Below are 21,929 nucleotides of genomic sequence, written 5' to 3' on the forward strand. Positions count from 1 at the left end.
TGGTAAGAGACGTCCCATTTGCCCCAAAAAATGTAAGGAAACGTGGCGGTGGATTCCTAAACGACTATTGGAAGCCCAAGGCTACTATCAAGGAAATGATCAAATCTGGGTGCCAAAACGTAGATTGTGTTTTTACCTGTCACCTGACCCATGTGCGCCCAATCTTGTAGCTTCAAAATGAATTGACGATTGTGGAAAGAAAAAAATCACAGAATGCTACCCACCTGCTCCAGAGTTAGTTTGGGTACCGAAGAAAGAACAATTTTTTCCACCTAGCTCAGGAAGGAGGGAGTCCCATGAAGCTTCTAGCTCCTCATGTAATGCATCCATAGAGGTAAAAGCTTCTCCACAGCCTCCACCTATAGTAGTGGACCTCCATGAAGCTACAAAAGAATCCACACCTCCCAGTGTTCAAGAATCACCTAATGAACCACTTCAAGTTCGATCCTGGGAGAGTACCTTGCCACCCTTGCAACTCGACGAGGCGCCTAAGGTAGTAGAAAACTAATGGAAAAAATCCTCACCTATTACCAACTGGAACAATTGGTTCAAAGGGTGACGAGCACATTTCAAACGATATGATCTACCCAAGGAAGGGGGGAGTGTTTACTGACAGTCATCATTTACTCACTCCCCTCTCAGCCTTCCTCCCTGACCTCTCAATCTCCCAATCTTAGGGAATGTATATATAAAGCCTTATACTCACAAAAACAAGATAAAAAAGTAAAAGAGCAAGAGCCATAACAGAAAATCATAAAAACACATTATGCACAAGAACACGATCCTTGTAATATTTACATTCTAACCATCATCTATTTGTGTGTATAGATATGGCTAGTACGCTAGAGTCATCCGCTCCTACCTTGGGTGAGAGGTACCCTCGTTACTTTTCACAAATGTTCCACATGGTCTTTCCGGTGCATGCATGTGAATGGGATTTGGTAGGTACGCTAGCATGTGAGAAGAATTTCGAGGAGTTAGAATGGCTGATACGTCTCTTAACATACCTAGTAGAGAGCGTTTCTCCCATTGCACAAGCCTACCCTTTTGACCAAGATGACTATAGGCGTCCAGTTACTTTCTTAGTAAACATGGGTACCTATGATGAAGAAGAAGATTTACATGACTACACGGATGGCACATATGGTCTCATGGATGATGACTTTGTTTATCTCAACGACGAGGATAGGGGTTTAGCCTTAGGGTTTCCCACCAATCTCTACAATATCCTATTCCCTTGACTCTCTAGGGGGAGTGCAAATAATTAGGTTAGGGTTCCTTATGTTTTTTTGTTGTGCTCAATAAGTGTTGGTACCTTTTCCCATTGGTGTGCCTCCTAGAGGTATTCTTTGTGTTTCCTAGTGTGTACAGGAGCGTGTTGCTGTTGTTAGGATTTGGACCTTCATGGAATCTTTATCTCGACTCACTCTTCAAATCAAGCGCGATCATCAACACAATAGGTGTTTCTTGTCCATTAGCATTGCCCCTTATCTTTTTGCATCCATGTTTGTCTGCTTTAATTGTGATTGGTAGCATAATATTCAACGCATTTGCTTAGTATCAAGCATTAAATTCAATGTAATTTTTTGTCATAATCACATGTCTAGGTTTAAAAATCAAACAGTCTGACTAAGCTAGTTTGACCAAGTTAGGTGTTACAGATCTTCTCTTAATACCATGGGAAATGCCTTCCTAGTAATCAATGGTTACTTAGGTTCTTAATCCGATTTAGGCAGCATTGTGTAAAATGTACTAGGGCTTTCTAGTGGGATCGGTCCCTATTGACCTTTAGCCTAAGTATTATAAAGGGAGTTTACTAGTGTGATGAGCTTGTAGAGGGTAACAATGTTATATGACCCCCCAAAGTTGCAATCAAAATGCTGAAAACCAAAAAAAAATAAAAAATCAAAGTGCCACAATGTAAAATCTTAAGCTGGAAGAGAAATCTCATCTTGCTTGGGTACTTCACTCACATGTATCGCCTATGGTACTAGAGCCCTAGAGGTTCCTAGTGTGGGCGCTTTTTCTTGAAAAGCAAAAAACCCAAGGCATACAAAATAAGCACACACATCAAAATGGAATCACTGTGAAAAGACTTTGGAGGGTCAAAGAAAAGGTAATCAGTCAGGCGATGATTTCATGAGAAATTCCTTTTATCGTAGCTTAACTACAAGGTCTTCTAGGTATAGCCTCTAGTCAGCCCTCGAACATGAAATACTTGGCTCTCGCGATTAAACCACTTAATTGACCAGAGAAAATTAAGAAGCTTACCCATGGTATTAGTAGTCGATCTCTAGTGACTTTTGACCGTTAAATTAGCAACCCCAGACTTGTTTAATTTTTACCTTTACATCTGTTTATGCATTTGATTATATTTCAATTTAATGTTTATTGCTAACAAATGGTTTAAAATTCTGTTACCAATCAATTTGTCTACCTGAAATTGCATATGCTTTTTAATTGCTTATGAGAATGCAATTACTGTGCCAATGTTATTTGATTTTGCAGTGTGGCTGAAGGAGGCTAAGGACATTCATCTCAGATGCTCTTCCACCTCGACGAACGAGCTTCAACTTAATAGCTTTCGAGGACGGAATCTACAGCAGGAAGGGGGGCATGTTAACCCTCACGCACATTCCTATCACCTACAACGGACGTCGTATTATTTATTTGGTAGAGTAAGGTACCGGGCTTGTCGGTCCAATAGGAAAAAGGTAAGAGTGATCGCCGATGAGAGGCACACTCTAACTGGAACATTCAAGGGATTAGTTGGCTAAGCATGGGTGCCCAAGTGTGAATGGGGCGAGCTCATATAAAAGTCAACTAAACCTAAAATTCACTCATTCTCTCATTTGTGCAATTGAAGAGTGCTCTTGCTCCATCTCCATCTTCTTCTTCTTCATCTCTTTGTGTGTGTGTGTATGCGTGAGAGAGAGAGAGAGAGAGAGAGAGAGAGAGAGAGAGAGAGAGAGAGAGAGAGAGAGAGAGAGAGAGAGAGAGAGAGAGAGAGAGAGAGAGTGTGTGCGATCAAGCATTGCGGAGGCACGACAACGGCGAGGCGGTTGAGCGCGGCATAGCAGCGTCTCCCTCTTCTTCGCAGCGAGGAATCCTCTATGATAGGAAGCGTAGAGCGGTGAGTGACATACCAACGCCATCTTTGAGCTTACTAGTTTAGGCTTGTTGTGTGCTTGGAGCATTTGTGGCTCACACACAGTGTATCAGCAAGTTCCTTGCATTGACACGTGCGATATACACACACATTTTCCATGAAGGGGGCATGTTAACCCTCACGCATATTCCTATCACCTACAACGGACGTCGTATTATTTATTTGGTAGAGTCAGGTACCGGGCTTGTCAGTCCAATAGGAAAAGGGTAAGAGTGATCGCCGATGAGAGGTGCACTCTAACTGGAACATTCAAGGGAGTAGTTGGCTAAGCATGTGTGCCCAAGTGTGAATGGGGTGAGCTCATATACAAGTCAACTAAACCTAAAATTCACTCATTCTCTCATTCTCTCATTTGTGTAATTGAAGAGTGCTCTTGCTCCATCTCCATCTTCTTCTTCTTCATCTCTTTGTGTGTGTGTGTGTGTGTGTATGTGTGTGTGTGTGTGTGTGTGTGTGTGTGTGTGTGTGTGTGTGTGTGTGTGTGTGAGAGAGAGAGAGAGAGAGAGAGTGCGATCGAGCATTGCGGCGGCACGAGGGCGGCGAGGCGGTTGAGTGCGGAGTAGCGGCGTCTCCCTCTTCTTCGCGGCGAGGAATCTTCCACGATAGGAAGCGTAGAGCGGTGAGTGACACACCAACGCCATCTTTGAGCTTACTAGTTTAGTGTTGTGTGCTTGGAGCCATTTGTGGCTGCACACAGTGTATCGTCAAGTTCCTTGCATTGACACGTGCAACATACGCGCACAATCATCAATCATGCCCAATGCTTGATAGGCTGTTCGTGTGAGCATGGGTCCTCCGTTCATGTAAGCTTTACTTCTTTGACCTCCCTTTAGATTTGCTTCCACAATTGTTTCAAGAAGGTAGTTGCCAAAGTCGCAGCTGACCACCCTGCCTTCAACCAAACCCATCGCCATCACCACTGCCATATGCAACAAAGGTTCAGTATATCTGGGTGGCTTCTGTACCTTGAAATGCTGGGATATAAGACGCAACGGTAGTTCCGTTTCTGAGTAGATCAAGTCCTGATATGTCAGCTTGTGACCACGTTGCTTCAAAAAGGCCTTATCATTGTCGATTGCCTTTGTTTTCTGCAAGAGGTTGTGCGTCCCTTGCGGCAGATGGAGGGCTTCATTTATGATTTCAACTGTAATTTTTACCTTAACGACTACCCCGTCCTTGTCTATAAGAGTTGCTTCCCCATTGTACTGAATTGTGCTTATGATCTCGTGAGCCCGTTTGAAATCCGTTCCCCAAGGAGGCAGTCTTAAGAAATTATCGAGCTGTAAACACTTGACCCCTGCTTGCACTTCTAGATTCTGGTGCAAAGTCCACATTTCCTGGGGAAAGATGGTGGCCTTTACAATTTCTTCGTCTGCGGCTTTGAGCCTTCCAATGAAAATGTTTGCCGGAATTGCTTCAAGTACTTGTTCTGTGAGGTGAGCTTTCTCATTTGATGAGATGTCGGTTATCTCATAGGGTGCCACATGCCACTCCTTCTGTGCTTTCCTTCAAGGCATCCTGTTGCCAATTTGCAAGTGAAATCAGATTTTAGCCATTGATCAAAGTTGTCGAAAAGTGTAAACTTGACCATAAAATATAAAAGTGAGCTTAACCCTGTCAAAACTACTCCAAATTTGACCAAATTTCACCAGTGCACCTAGGATTGCTATAGGCACAAAACTGTATGAAACAGATAGATTTTGGCAAAAAGGAACATGGATCGCGATCCATGTTGGAAAGCTTTTTAAAATTCTAACTTTGGGAAGTTGTTGCTGGGCATAAGAGGATGCTACTGAGCAATTTTCTCTGGATTTAGAGCTAAAGGTACATGGATCGCGATCCATGTTAGGAAACATTTTGAAAAACTGTTGATACCATCTGGTAGGGTTTATCTTGATTATGACTTGGTCCAAAAAGTTTGGGATTTGGATCAATTGTTTGACACTTGGGCTAAATTTTGAAAATCAAGTACAAATTCAGAGATTTTGGCCCTTAGAAGTGGATTTTTGGGATTCAAATGGCTTGACACTTCATGGCTTGGCTTTCTTGATCATCGTGAATCAAATGGCATGGATTTTACTTATTTTGGCTAAAAAGGTACATGGATCGCGATCCATGTTGGGAAGCATTTGAACACAATTTTTGTGCACATTGGTTCCTATAGGTTGTCCTAGTACACTGGTTTCACCTGGGCCTATATCTTGCAAGTTTCACCACACACACATGCTCTTGCAAGGTTAATGATCATACCTGTCAAATCTAGTGTAGTGAGATCCACCAAGGTGGTCGCAGCAGGTAGAAGCAAATCCGAAAACACTATGCTCCTGTGGCTCTCTCTCTGTCTCTCTCTCTCTCTGTCTCTCTCTCTCTCTCTCTCTCTCTCTCTGAATGCAAATGAGCTTTTGTTGCCCTTTTTTGACTATATGATCCCAGTCTACCTGGAATGCCCCATTTATACTTACCTTCATTGCTCATATCTTGTTGGGCACATCACCTACGGTTCGAACCGTTCGTCATTCTGACGCTCGGTTTACAAATGGCGTCTGATCTGCAGTTTTGATCCTTCAAAAGTTGGTTCAAAATTCATTTTGTGTTGAATTTTTCCATATTTTCCATGGTTGTAGTCCTTGCTTTGAAGTTTCGGCGGTTTCTTTCAAAAGTCGATTTTGACTTCCCTGGCTCGACTTATCAAATTTTTGTTGATTACCTGTAATTTTTTGCGTTTTTGTAAAAGAAAATTATTTACGATGATTATTAGTCGGCCAAAATTAGCCAAAATTAGTGTCACCTCCCTTATATACATACTCTTATTCTGGTATTAGATCGTGACGGTATGGCTCATGATTATGCCAACTAAGAGTCTGCCAGGCTCCGAAAACTTGTGTTTTTAAGGGAACGGGAAAGAAAGGAAACGAAAAGAAAAGAAAAGAAATATGATGATAGTAATGGTATATACAAGTGGTACTCCAACCGCTTTTCCCCCCTTCCTAAAGTGAGTCATCCGCGACGAGCTTGTGTCAGAGTGCATGGGAATAAAGCACGTGTCTATGCATAACTATATAGTGTGGCTCTATGATGCTTATGGAGGATATGCATGGGAAAACAAATTGCTGTGCAAGAGATAGGTGCTGAGCAATATATTCAGTGACTGCTGGTGGCGAGGTTCCTTCGAAGTTGCGTGGCCCGAACAATAGTAATTGTAGAAGGCGTACTCTGTGTTTGACTGTGAACTGCAAAAGTTTTGATGTTGCCGATGGTGGCAGTTGTTGGCATTTTTTGTGTTGCCATCAAAATTCCCGAGGTGTGTATCCACTAGAAGAGGCATCCTGAAGGCGATGTTGTTTTGATTGCCATACCCATTTGAGTGTGGTTGGATGTCGAAGAAAGTGGTCTTTTGGCTTAGGCCGTTTGACAACATCGGTGGGCAATTCGTGATGGTTTAAATTTTTTGTAGGCAATGTAGGTTTACGGGTATTGATTTGGCATTTAGGTATCCACATGAATTGCCTGGGCTTGGTTTCCATGATTGATTTCTTGACCCATATTTTTGTAACCTTGGTGATGGATGATTGTGGAGGTGTCGCATGGCGAAGGTAGAGGTTCCCATTCATAGTCCGTTTGTACGAGTGGCGTGGCTAAAGATTGGCCCTCATGTTTGATGCGTAAGGTGTTGTCCTGCCAGTTTGGTGTTGCCTGATAAGTGCGCATCCATGACATGCCTAGAATAACTGCTTCGTTGAGCTGATGAGCTTTGACCACATGAAATTATGTGGATACACTGTTCCATCAATGTTGATTGGCAAATTTATGTGGCCTAGACTGTCCATAGTACCTCTGTTGGCAACCTTGAACCCCCATAGTGTCTGGCATTAGAGGTTTCTGTGTGATTTTTCTGTAAGTGGAGTAGTTAACCACATTAGCTCTGGCCCCTGTATCCACTAACGCTCTTTCGGTGGTGCCGTTGGCAAGTTGTAACTGAATACATAGATCCATTCCTCCTAACCATGTAGTCGCCGTTTGTATGGATGCTATCGGAGCATGCTGATTAGCCATTTTTTTGTTGTTCTTTCCTCTGAAAGTTTGATTGTTCCCTGCGTTTCAATATCCTGAGTTTGGCCTCTTGATGTGCTTGTTCCCGAATTTCATGTGCTTGACATCTGCGTTGAGCTGCTGCATGGAGTGTTGCAAGTTCGTCTGGTGTCAGCAGAAGAAGATATTTCTTTAACCTGCAACCACTCATCCAATTAGGAATCTCCTCTCCTACCAATGTTGCAAGTTTAATGGAACCACTTTGCGATATATCATGGATCACAAAAGGCCCCATTCCTCGCTTTTTGAGTTTCTTGGAGTGCTGTTTCAGGGTGTACATGAGAACGTAATTCCCTTTCTGGAACTCCTTACCAATCATGTGTCGATCATGAAAAGCTTTCATTGCTTTTTCTGAGCATATATCCTAGCTATTGCTTTGAGTCTAGTTTCATCTAACTGTTCTAGGGTGTCTAGTCTCTCTGATAGCTCATGGCTCGTCCATCCTAATCATGTTGCCACCCTGAGGGATTTGACTAGGAATTCCAATGGTAGTATCGCATTAATTCCGAAGACGAGGTTAAAGGGAGTCGTGCCAATGGAAGTTTTAAAAGCTACACGGTAAGCCCATAAAGCGGTGTGTAATTTTTGATCCCAATCATTTCTTGAGTCACTGGGTATTTTGGTGAGCACGGTGCATAGGATTTTGTTAGTGCTCTCTGCCTGTCCGTTGGCTTGCGGATGATAGGGTGTTGACTTTCGATGGATCACCATGAATTTGTCAAGGAGAGTCTCAATGATGTTGTTCACAAAGTGTGTTCCTCTATCGCTTACTATTTTGATTGGTAGTCCATATCGCGTAAAGACGTTTTCAAAAAGGAACTGAGCTGTAGTCCTTGCATCATTTTTTTTGAGTTGCTTTGGCTTCCGCCGACTTCGTCATGTAATCCGTTGCTACAATAATGTATTGTGCGTGTGTCCTATATCCTAGACGGTTGATGGGACCAATGAAGTCAATGCCCCATTTGGCAAAAGCGTGAACTCCCATCATCGGCCTCAATGGCATGTCATCTCTTTGTAGGGTGGTTTCGTGCGTTGACATTCGTCACATTGTTTGACGTATGTTGTTGCATCCATGAATAGGGTCGGCCACCATATACCTGAGTTTAGCACTAGCTTTGCCATTTTATCAGTGGAGAAGTGTCCTCCGGGTTGTCCCGTGTGTGCGTGATCTAGGATGACGTAATATTCGCTTTCTGTAACACACAGCCGTAATTGTTCGTCTTTCCCCCGCCCATACAGTTGGTTGGCAATGAGTAGATAGTGTTTGGCCTCTTCCTCAACAGTTTCCTTCTTGATTTGTCCCATTCCTCTGGAAAGGTTTTTTTTTTTCAAGTACTCAATGATGTGAGCACTCCATTTCGGTGCTTGTACTACTCAAAACATTGTGGCATGTTCCACTAGTGGCTGTATTATACATTTATCGCAGGATTTTACATATTTATGGACACTGTATTCCATGTTTGGCCAGTAGATGCCCAGTCTTTGTAATCTTTGGCTTGTCTGTATTTCACTAGTTTGAACTCCGGTGTTTTGTATATGAGCTTGTTTGAGGTAGTATGTGGTATCTTCAAGCTGTACACATAGTCTCAATATTCCATCCTTACCGTGTTTGGACAACCGTCCTGCTAAAAGGATGAGATTTCGTGTTTGATGGATCATTGATGGTTGTCTTTCTATCTGCAAAGAGCCAATTGTGTCTTTGCTCCATCGCGGCACCATTTCTATGTTGAACAGATATGAAGCAAGAAGTTCATCATCGACACCCGCAGGTGCTTCCCCATGAAATAGTCGTGAAAGATGATCTACTCTCTAGTATGTGGTCCCCTTTTTTACAACCACCGTGAAGTCAAACTCAAGCAACAGTATAAACCAGCGACGAACAATTCTTCCAGTGTTGCACGGTTTGTTTACTAGATATAGCAGTGCTTGGTGATCCACAAAGAAGACAAACTTGTTTGCTAGAAGGTAGTGTCTAAATTTCTTGACAGCATAGATCATTCCCAGGGCCTCTCTTTTCGTAGTGGTATAGAAGAAACAATTTACACAAGTTCAAAAATGCCGATTCCTAGCTTTGGAGTGGCAGAAGCTGTACTCAAATTGAGTACCGGGGAGTATAAAGATACTTTCCACATAACCAACTCCCATCATATCAAAGAGAGTCTGGTCCTGACAGAAAGCTGGAGGAACATCTTCTTTCGACAACAATCAAAAGCTTCAACAACAACAACGATAAGACTCCATGAAGCTTCTCAAATCCATGTAGAGAAGAAATCACCAATCATCGCGGAAAAAGGTAAAGCAAAGGTAAACATTGAAGTATATCAACCTCGCCAGACGACTTTACCTTCAACGAGCTTCCATCAAATTTCCCACGAAGCCTCTACATCAAGAGCCACACCATCAACAATGCAATGGAAACCAAAGCAAAAAGTCTATCAACCAAAGTTTCCATCACAAAAAAGCATCCAGAAGAAGCCGAATAATGTCAAGCAGGTGTTGGTATCCAAAGAGCACATCCAAGTCAAAGACCCAGTTTGGATACATGAAACACGAGTTCAACCACAACAACAAAAGGTGATAGGGTGGGTAGCATCAAATGAGTCAATCATTGCTCAAGGCTACTTTGAAGGAAACATTAATGTCTGGGCCAAAAAGCTTAAAGTAACAGCCTGGATGTACTCACCTCAAGAAAGAAGTTTTAGAATGAGCGAGACAAGACATCAACGAAATAAAAACAACTCAAGCAGGAGAAAGAACCACAAAAAAGGACAAAAGAAAAGACCTTCCAAGAAAGCAACACAACAAGTATGGGTACCAAAGTCAAACTTCAATGAAGCTACCCAACACAAACAGATGCAGCAGCGGATGGTTCTCGTCAAGCTACTCGAAGCACAAGGATTCTATGAAGGTAACACCCACATTCGGTTACCCAAAGTAGTTTCTCAACCTAGAGCCACTAAGACCAACCAAGTAGCAAAGGACCCCACAAAAAGACAATCAACAACAACAAAGAGCCAATGGAGATCAAGCACAACCAAGAGAGAAACAACCTCAAAATGGATACCTTGTCATCAATTACAAAAGCAAGGCTTTTACAACGGAAATCATCAGGTTTGGATACCAAAGCCTAGTGTCCATCAAATTGTAGAAGAAGATAAAATGCCAAAGACTGTCACACAAGGACCAAAAACAAGATGGGTTCCAAAATTGCTAGTGGAAACTCAATCACAGAGAACCCACACATCTTGACAAAATTGCTTCTCATGGAAATTAATGCAAAGGCTACATCAAGCCCTATCAGAGCTGAAGGACTTGTTTTACAAAAAAGTATCAACATACAACAAGCAAGTCAAGAGGAGCCAAAATATGCCAACCTACTCGACAAAATGGTGGCATCCAAAGACCAACACAATGATAGAGGCCTTAATCTCAACAACTTATGGCATTGGGTTTCAGGCCATGAACAGGTAAGTCCAAGTCGCCCTTAAAAATACATGGCATAAAAGTCAAGAGTTGGGCAGCTGAGCCACTAAATGAGCAAGGCATTAGTCCCAAAGCTTCAAGTAATATTCTCTGTGGTCTAAGAGTCTTAGCTATTCTAGGTACTGCTCAAGGTGGAGGAGTTGAGCATATTTATGTTGTGTCTCTCATGCTGGTATAGGTGAGCATAAGAGTCCAAGTCTATGTATTTTAAGTTTGGTAAAGTGAAGAAGAGAGTCCAAAAGACACTCACGCACCATGCATAGTGAGGAATGAGTGGAGAAGCTTCTACATCGAAAACCCTTCTTGGAAACGTGCAAGCTATTGAGACATCCTTTGATGTCACATGTGCTACATTTGTTCCTTGAAGCACCCATCAACTCCATCTTTTACACTACATGCTTTTGTTTGAAAACTTCTCATCAGCATATAGAGTGTCCCATAATTGGCACTTACATTAGGCACCCTTCCTTTGTTTCTCCCAAGCACTCACCTTGCATGACAGGTACTTCCAGTCCAAATGCTCAACTCCAATAAGAGCGTATACCAAAGGCACTTTTTTCCCACTGGGTTTTTTCCTTTGGTCATCCAGGTTTTAAGACCCTAATCTAGACCTCATCATCAACTTCTTGTATATATTCCTTCTACATCAACAATAAAGAAAGGGCTACCCAAATCAATCAACAACAACTTGGAGTAAAAATAGCAAGTCTCCATATGCTTATCAAGAGCATCTTTTATCTTCAAGGGTGACAACAAAGCTCCATCCAACAATGGCAAGTCAAAGAATGGACTACAACATCAAGCAATGAGAAATTTAGCAAGCGAGCTATCCACAACAATAAAAAATAGCTCACACAGTGCTTCAACATTGGTGACCTATTGCAAACAACTCAAATTGCAGTGGACCTTGAAAGAATATCCATCATAAAGTCTACGCCACAAGGAAAATCAGTTCTACATGATCAAACACTTCAACATCCATCTTTACGGCAGCTAAGATTGACAACCAAGAGGTGAATGCACAACAAGAAGAAACGTTGCCTCGATAATCAAAGCTCAAATCATGTATCAACAACATGACAGCTATGCATCACTCAAGGAAGGGGGGAGCGTCATCAACGACAACGGGCTTCCCAAGCTGAAGACCAACCTTGAAGACAAAGCTAAAGACAACCCTATGACAAGACTGCACAAGGTCGTGTCAAGGGACGACACGAGCTAGGAAGGGGGGAGTGTTTGGAGGTGATAACAACATACAAGTTCCTACCTAGCCAAGGTGCCATTGGGTCATCCGGCCAAAGTTTTGATGTGGTCACATTATTTTTTCGATGTTTAATACATCAAACCCTGTAAAAGTCTAATGACAATCGCCTATGTCAAGTCTGAGTCAAAGATGTAATTTTTCCAATGATGTATGTAAAGGTCCATGAGAAGTTGGCCGCCGGCCACTTTAGAAATCCCTAGGTATATAATGCACTAAGGTTAGTGAGAAAGGGGAGATTATTTTTTGAAGAGAAGGGACTACTGCGTTACGTACAGAGAGCTACCTCTTTGCTCCAACTTGTAATCATCGCTTCTGTGGCTACGGTAATCCAAATTCAGTTTTGTTTCTTGCATTGTGTTCCTCGTACTCTGCTCTTCCATTCAAGTGTAAGCATTCAAGATTTGGTGAAGGTTTTAGAAGCATCCGTGTAAGCCTTAAATCAATGTTTTGAGTGTTTATATGCGTATTTTATGTTGTTTTGACCCTAGGAGAGGCTTTAGGGACCTAAAAACGACCCTTTAGGATCATTCGTTTACTGTTTTTGCGTACTATGGGACGAACGATCGCGATCGTTGTACCTTCCCAGAATGTTGTGACAGTGATAGGATATGTTCCTGATAGTCCCCTATAGCTCCCTTTCAAGTTTCGTGCGATTCCGATATGATTTGCATGGTAAACGGGCGTGATGACTGTAGAGCTGTGTAGAAGGACATAGGCAGATTACTTGGCTTTCGTGCGTTTGATTTTCTTGTAGCGTTAGTAGTTGCATCTCTTCGAGTTCACTTCATTAGGATTGACACCCTAGTGAGTTTCCATGCCTCATCCGAGTCGCTTCCCCTGTATCGATAAATTTATGTTGATGCTTGAGAGCTATGCTATGGACGTCCGTCGCGGCGACCCGCAAACACATTGGGATGGAACTTTCCTTACCTCTGATCGAGTTTCAGGGTTACCAATAAATGATGGTAAAGTCTTCAACGACTATGATTTACTGTCTTCCGATATCAATGTGCCTACATCTCCATACAACAATTGGATGCCATTTGGGTAGAGCTCATGCTCCAGGTGGATTTCTGGTAGAGGAGCTGACACAAGTGTGGCACTCCCATCCTTCCTATTCCTGATCTGTTCCGATAGCTCTTGAGGCCATTGTTCTTCTACTTCCGGAATTGGTAGTGGTACCTGAGAATGCGTTCCATTTGTTGTATTGGCTACTACCCTCACGTCCAAAGGTGTTTCATCGACCAGATTGCGTAGGTTATTCACTTCAATTCCCCTCTCATCTAACTCTTGAATCTTTTCTCGTATGAGTACCTCGGTTTTTGGAGTCGTAGGAACTGATGGTTCCATAAGCGCTTGAGCGGCTTGAATGAGCTCTTTGCACATCTTTAGCCTCTCTTTCTCATACCCTGGATGAGGGTATGTTAACCACCAATCCTCTTGGGTTTGGTTAGGCTTTACCCTTGCTTCGTAAGCTTTCAGAATTGCGTCCAAGGGTTCAACCACCTTGTCTACTAGGACTGACCCCTCAGATGGCATTTTTGACAGTTTCTTTGTCTCGTTGTTACCATTAAGGCCTCTTTCCCTTTGAAGTTGTTCCTCCGTTTTTTGCAATTTGGTTTCCAATGCCGTGTTTTCCTTTTCTCTTTTGGCTTTCATCTTGTTTCGTTTTGCCTTCCAAGATTTTCTAGGGGTTCGGACAGACAAGCTGTCTATCTTTGTTTGGCTGACCGGGATACTTTTTGCTACCTCATGTGCTTGAGCTCTAGTGACCGCTTTTATTGGAATATTCCATTTTGTTTTTGATCCACTTGAGCTTGGCACAATCCCTATTTTGTTCATGGTTGCCTTTCCTTTATTTTCAGGGTTTTTTGGGCAGTGTGGAATAAGATGGTCCGTCGTGCATCCGTTGCAAAATCCAAAAAATTTCACCTGCTCTCCTTTGTTTGGACACACTCTAGCCCAGTGATCCCCACCGCATTCATAGCATGGTCCTACAGGTGGTGGAGAAGCTTGAGAGCTCCCATTGGTTGTTCTGTTCTAGGAGGGTAGCCTCTAGGTTTGTAACCCTGATTTGCCATAAACATTAGCATATTTTCATCGACCAGGTAATGATTTTTGGTTGGTTGTGCTATGTATGAGGGCTCAGGCATTTCTTCTGGAATTATCCATGGATTATATCCCTCTGGAGAATATGCATTCCTATCACTTTCCCTTTCATAAGTACTATTTGAATCTTCTAGGTGTGAGATTACCTGGATCATACTCTGATCAGATGGTGGTTTTATGGGTTGAGAAATCCTTACCATAGCCCTATTTTCCTGGGGTAAAGGAGGTTGATGTCCCAACAACGGTTGATCTTTTTCCTGACCCAAGATTGTGTTATTTGGCCCCACTTAGTACCTTGGAGGGGGTGGATTTTGTTGTCCTCCAGGTGGTCCATAATGTCTCTCTCTAACATAGTTTCGATTGTAGAAACATTCGTGAGTTTCATGGTTTGTCCATTTTTGTTCTGTAGCACACCATTTCAATATCCGCTGTGCATTAGCTCCTGGCCTATGTTGAAGGTTGCACCACTGGGTTGGATGGTCACCCCCACAAGTATCGCATTTTGGGTGGGCAGTTGTTGTGTATTTGGGTTCGTCCTGTTTCCTTGGTTCTTCCTCCTGATCACTTCCTCGATCACTCGATCAACGTCCGGTACAGTTGGGTTTTGCCCTCCCGATTTTGTCGTGGACTCACTCGTAGTTGAAGAGGTGCTACTAGTCCCCTGATCTGTGTCTTCAGTCACCTCCCCATATGCTTTGTAGTTATCTACAAGATACAATGCCTCTTTCATGACTTGCTCAAAGGTGACACAGGCTTTCAGGTGCAAGTCCTTCTTGAGCGTGTCATTTCGCAGTCCCTGTATGAGAGGACTGATAGTCTTTCATCCTGAGGTAGTTCTCGAGCAAGGCATCTTTCAATGTACTGCCTAAAATGAAGCGATGCTTCTTTCACTTTTTCCTTTTCCTTTTGCCTAAATGCATAAATCTGGGAGACAGTGTTATGCTTGATCCCTCTTTTTGAGAATTCCTCAGCGAATTCTCGGAGAAGTTGCTCAATACTTGGGAATTCTAAGCTGTTTAATGGTGGTTGAAACCAAGTCAGGGAATTACCTTCCAATGTCAACCCAAATCCTTCATACTGAGTGTGGAAATCAGTCACCTGTTCCGCTCTCAATACTTGTTTGAAGGTTGAAACATGGGCATACGGATCGCCAGATGTATTATACTTTTTGGGTAAGCATTTTGCCACTTGGGATGGTCGCATATGCCTGGCCTCTGCGACCATTCTAACAACTCCTGGTCCCCCTGGGATGGCTTCTCTTAGTTCCTAATCTCCTCTTGGTACTAAGAGTGGTATCCTATCCACCCTATGTTCATCAATTCGATCTCTTGTGATAGTTGGAGGGATTCAAGTGGTGTAAGTGAATCAGGAACAGAACTGCCCCTGCGTGTGTTCATGGAAGCCCTAGTCACCGTTGACCCTAAGGGTTCTGTTCTCGGAACTCGTTCATGTCCATAAGAATCCTTCACTCTTGTTCTCAAGGGACTCTCAAGTACAGTCTCAGGTTTGATGTGAGTGGTCGTGGTTTTTTCAGCTTCCGGATTTACATAGTATTGGTGGAGTGGTCCTCCAAAATATGTATATCTCTCTAAATCCTTCTGGTCCATTGGGGAGTACTTTTGGAAATACTTGTCCATTATGACCACCTGAATAATTCTACCCTCCGTGTAAGTGTAAACATACAAGTTTTTTCGATCAGTTAATTCCATGCGAGGCTCGTCACATCTGTAATAGAGTGTTTGGTCTCCATTATTGAACTTATAAAGCCCCACATATGTGTTGTCTGTGTTAAGGTGCTCAGTCTCATTGGTGTGTCTGAGTACCGCGTTTTGTTTCTCCATTTTTGGTAGTGCATTGGCCAGTTCATTATCTACTTTGTCCTTGGTGCCGGTCATTCCCCATTTATCCACAATATACGGGTTATGAACCACTAAGTACATCATTCCCTCTCGGTCAAAATTCATATCCCCGTCATAATCAACATCTACAAGGTCTCTGAACTCGGTCGGCCTATTTTCCAACTTAACACAATAGCTGTCCATTCCATCCTTATAGAGTTTGACTTTAAGCACATTTTCAAATTGAAACTTCAAATGCAACAACTTTACATTAGATGTGGGCTGTGAAGGACCTGCATCCATTGAATCTGTTCCCTTAGGGTTTGACTTGTTAGAATCTTCAGTCAATCATGAGGCCGAAGTGTCAGAAAAATTCTCCTCCAAAATGGGTTCCAGAGGTGGTAGTGGTCTCTGATTCACACTTTCTTCTGTTGAGTGATTACTCCCTTGATCAAAGATGTTGTGGTTCCTATTCTGGTACAATCTTCTTGATCGCAGATTCATGAAGAATTGGTAACAAGAAAAATCCAAACCGAGTTACCTCATGAAATAGTTTGAATCTCCCGTTTGTTCTTGCTAGTTGGATAGTATCTTCCAGTACCTATAACTTGCCAAGAATGTGCTTGATAGCTGTAAGCTTACAACTGTTCTTGTCAGTTCTTGCTTTTGTTCGACAAAACTTGGCACACAATTTCCTACGCAACCTCAACAATTTTGATCCAATTTCAATTTTGAAAGAAGCACCTGGTTGCTATGGCCTAGCTCCTTGTGTGGTAAGTTTCTATCTCTGTTCTGGCTCAAACGTACATGAATCGCGATCCATGTTGGAAAGCCATTTGAACTTTTGTTGATACCCTTAGCTTCAACATGGGTAAGGGATCTTATGGTATCAAAAATTTCAGAAATGAATCTCTGGATTGGAAGGTAAGTTGATTTTGTCACTTTGCCTAAGCTTCTGTCAGTTCTGAGCTTTTGGAAGGGTTTCATGCACCCAATTTCAACTCTGGAAGGACCAGTAGACTCTCTGTGATACTCTCTAGCTATGGTACTAGTTTGGTGTCAATTTGTGTCAGAGGAACATGGATCGCGATCCATGTACCTCTGTGTCAAAATACACTGAATTATTCCCTACAGCTAGTCCTTGGCCTAGTGATGCTACCTATATGGTTTTTGAATGTTTTAAAGCTTTTTAGGACAGGAAAAAGTCAGTTTTAGGGTTTATGTCAGTGGTTTCCTCCCTTGGCCTGATTTTTGCCACCTTTTGCCCTCTTTTTGAGATTTCTTGATAAGGGTCCTTTAGGAGAAAGTGCTCCAATTGTTATCAATTCCCTGCTTGTCTTTGCTCAAACTTTCAAAAAGGTACATGGATCGCGATCCATGTTTGGCATGATTTTGGACTGACACTTTGTGAGCTGATCACATAAGCTATGATGATGCTATTCCCCAAGTACTTTTGGATTTGGTCAGTTTTTTCCAAGTGAAAAGCAAAGTTTTGTGTCTGTTTTGCGGTTTTTTGCAAACCACTCCTTTTTTGGTATTTTGACCAGCTTTTTTTACTTTTTGTCTATGGCTCCTTTTGGAAAAGTTGTTCAACTAATAATCAGGAGTACACTGGTCAAATCTTGATGTCAGATGCCTACTTGGAACATGGATCGCGATCCATGTTGAGAAGCACCTGGGCATGAAATTTGGTTCATTGGATTCCTTGTTTCTAGTTGGTCCCAATTCTCATCTCTTTTTGGATTTGGCCAATTAAAAGTTCAATTTTTCCTTGTTTTCCCCTTTTCTCCAAGGTTTTTGGTATGATCACCCCAATCTTGATTTTTATGATCTTCTGGTCCTCTTCTTCTCACCAAACTCAATGTTCTGATGCCTGAGAGTCTGTTCTAAACAGAGGAAATAATTTTAGCACATTTTTCCAAAAAGGTAATGGATCGTGATCCATGTTGGGCAAGATTTTTGATAGGTTTTTGCACAATCTTTTTCAACAAGTGTTTTTATCCCCTTCTTGAAAGTTTTACTGGGCTTGGCCCGCTTTTGAAGCTCTGACCATCACTTCTTCAATTTTCTCGAGTTATGGTCTTCAACACCAAAATAAGATTTTCGACAATTTTTCCCTCGATCCGTTTGGCCACAAATGATGGTGTAATTTGCTACCTAACCTACTTCTACAATTGAAATGAGTGTGGAAACATAAATGAACTTAACAGTACAGAAATAACAACAATGTGTGTGGTGGAACAACCCTTTCCAATCATGTGAAAAATCAAAGAACGAAATACTATCTTGTACCTCACTCACAGCTTTCTTTGCTCTTAAAAAATGGCACTAGCTAGTCTTGGACTCCAGTCGCTATTAAGCACTAAACCTACGTCTAGCTGCTTCACTGTCTATGGGTAAACGGAACGGGTATCAAAAGCTTGAAGGGAGATTTCTCTTTTTGTTTTTTTGTACAATGAGTCGCTCACCACCTAAGGATCGGTTTCCCCAGCAGTGGCGCCAATGTTAGCGGGTCGCTGCCGACAGACGTCGACAGCATAGCTCTTTTGCACTAACATAATGTCAATATGCAAGGAAGCGACTCGGGGTGGGGCACGGAGACTTAATGAGGGTGTCAATTTCACCAAAGTGAACTTGAAGACTACTCGTTCTTACAACAAAAGCAAATCAACCACTTCCTAGTCAGACAATCAGTATGCGTCCATTCTCAACACTCAACACAATCACGCCATTTCGGTATCCAAACGAATCCGGAAGGTCACGAAACTTCAAGAGAGGTATCACAACACTTATGGGCTCAATCCTACCAAGTTCTATCACCATCTGGGAAGGTACATAAATCACGATCCATCACAAAAAATGTGCAGAAAACTAAAATAGAAGTACTTGGAAAGATCCTCCTTAAGCATAGAAACACTTATCCAAGGTCAAAACATAAAAAAAAAACCATTTAAACTCCCAAATCAATGCATTTAGCTCACAAACGACTCGTCTTGAACCACATTAGAAATGATTACACTTAGATTGAAGAGCAAGAGACAAGGAACACAATGTACTATTCAGAATATAATTCTGATTACCCGTTCAGGAGAAATGATGATTACAAACTGTAGTCACAACAGGCTTTAGTAGCGCACGTTTTCTTCTCCCAGCTAATGATAATAATCCTTTCAACACTAAGGGTTTTGACTTTAAGAGTTAGGGGGCTTTCCCATGGCCAACCGGCCACTTACAAGGGGTAGACTCAAAGAGCATAAAAAAAGAATTTGGTCTAATCTTCTTTTGATTACAACTCATTTTAGGCAGAATTAAAGGGTTTTTGCCGAAAAAATAGAGTATCCGCCGGGTTTTGTGTGCATACGCCTGCTTGCTCGTATCCACCAAACACTTATTAAGTTTAAAACTTATCCTTTTGAAGATGTTAGATGGATGCAAGGAATATAGCTTAAGGATAGTATGAACCTTGTCAATGCTTACAATTCTATATTAGAGTAAGAAAATGTACATATTTCTTTTAAATGCCCAATGTTTTTGTCTTATAAGACTAGTTCTCTTTTTATTCTGCACAAATTTAAATAGTATGCATGCTTAGAATCATGTTTGTGATGACGACGTCTCTCAAACACCAAGTAGAATTTGTCATCCTTTGGGAGAATAAAATGGACTAAAGAGCAAACATGCTTGCGGCAGCTATGTCTCCCAAGCACCAAATGGATTGATCATCCATCTTGGAAAGCTGTCATAGGGTAAAAAGGGGTCCTCTACCCGCTAAGTAAGATTGACTAATGACTAAGGCTTTATCTCTTCTACCTCATAGTCAAGGATGACTATGATTTTAGGAGAGAAGTAATGTCATAAAAAATAATATCTAACCAACCCAAATGATTTTCTCATATTAAACTGACCACTTAATGTGGGAGAATAAACGGGAACAAGGGTTAAGATATTGAGATGTGCTTATAGATCTATCTCAACATGGGGCCAATCTTAAAGGGGCCCAAATGAGAGATGGTTTATAAAAAAGCAAGGCTAACCAATGGAGAAGAAGACCTTAGGGTTAGCTTCATTGAAGACCTCCAATAGTTAGTGTAAAAGTCCTTTGACCTTAGGTAAGCTAGGGCTGTGCTTGAGGTGGGAACCCGGCCCAAGCGTAAGGTGCTTGAGGTGCTTGATGATTCAGGTGCTTGAGATGCTTGAGGTGCTTGTCATGCTTGATGTGCTTGTCATGCTTGAGATGCTAGCGTTGTACTTGAGGTGAGAACCCAACCCAAGCTTAAAGTGCTTAAGGGCCAAGATTGTGGTGGGAACTGGGCCTATGCATGAGGGGCTTGAGATGTCAAAAGGTCAAGATTCAATCCCTACAAGGAGGCAGCGAGCCCTAAAAGAGGGGGGATGAGAGAGAACACCAACAAACTCACACTAGGCATGCATGGTACAAAGAAAGCAAAAGGGACACTTTTCAAGCTCCTCCTCATGTTGCCCCCATGGTGTGCCTGAAGCCTATTGGTTGGCCACCCAAGAGGTCCAATGATAATTTACGAGATTTAATTAATTGATTTTGCATTTATCAAGTCCTCTCTCTCAAAGGGGAAAGGGGGACACTTGTGCCAAGGCTACCCTTGTTGATTGTAATGCCTCCTGCTTGTGATTGGCTAGGCCTGGAGGGGTCCAATGAGCTTCAAGCATGAGCTACAAGGGGGGACCAACCCAAGCAAGCTAGGGGGTTGCTTAGGGGGTATACTCACCCACACACACTCAAACACACTCTCATTGTGTGCTATGTAAATGCAAGAGCTCCCTCTCCTTCTCCAAGCAAGTAGAGGTTGAGAGCCTACACCAACACTCTTGCCTATGGAGTGCAAATCCAACCAAGAGCCATGCTTCAATGCTTAAGCTTGCCATCTCCTTCTTCTTCATTACTATGCTATTATGTATGCTAGCAAGAAGAGTTATGATAAGTGAGGAGTTAATTCTTTCTCCTATGAAATGTTTCTTCTTCCTCTTCCCTACCCTCATTCCTTGCTAGCTCTCTCCACCTTCGAAGGTGTTTGAGGTCTTGGGACTGAGTGTTGGGATAGTTAAATCTTTTTGCAAAGTTTATGTTATGCTTGTGATGCATGAAGCTTTCCATCTTCATTGCATCACCTAGGTCACAAGGAACACAAATATTGTATTGTAACAAGTCTCTCTTAATGGGAGAAATCATAATACAAATGCCTATTGGAGGGGGACCGGCTCCACATAAATCCGGTCCTCAATTGTTGTCATGTTTTCTAAATTCTCTCTCTTGCAAAAGTATTGTTCATGCCAAGTTAGCTAATTGCTTGCCTATGTTGTTATCTTCAATTATGTTCACTCGCTATGCTCACAAAGTAATTTCTCAAAAGTACTCTCATTAATTTCCTCTACTCTCAAGTTAATAGGCCAATTCTATTACAATGTTACTTGCTTGGGGATGAACTTAAATATTCCTTTATTCACACTTGATTCAAACCTATCTTTGGTAAAGGCTTTGTTGACCATATGCAAGATAGATGGGCCCATAACTTCTCTGAAGTCTTGACAAAACTCGATCGTGATTCCTTCCCTTCCTGGAGAGTTTTCTTTGCTGAGATTTTTGAGTTTTATCCACCAGAATTCATTGGCCCTTTTCACGTAATTTTCTCGATTTGAGTCTACTAATTTTGAGATGCCTGTAAAAACCTTAGCGCTAGTTTCTCTGATCATGGGAGAGGGAAAGTCCTCCTTTCCACCAATGACTTGATTGAGATGATATAACATCACTTAGCCCATGTGATCAGGATTGTTGATCTAAACTCCTTGGTTGTTGATCAAGGAAGAGATGGTAGCCTATCTTGGTTGTTTTGAGTAGTGCGTTTTGGTTGACCTCCTCACTTTGAATGCTCCACTACTTGGCCTGGAGCCTAAGGAAATTGGTTTGCTCCTCATGCAAGGCCTGCTTGATCTTTAGCCATTC

Source organism: Adiantum capillus-veneris, chromosome 7 (genome assembly GCF_014529385.1).
Source record: "Adiantum capillus-veneris isolate H3 chromosome 7, ASM1452938v2, whole genome shotgun sequence".
In the NCBI taxonomy this organism is placed as follows: Eukaryota; Viridiplantae; Streptophyta; class Polypodiopsida; order Polypodiales; family Pteridaceae; genus Adiantum; species Adiantum capillus-veneris.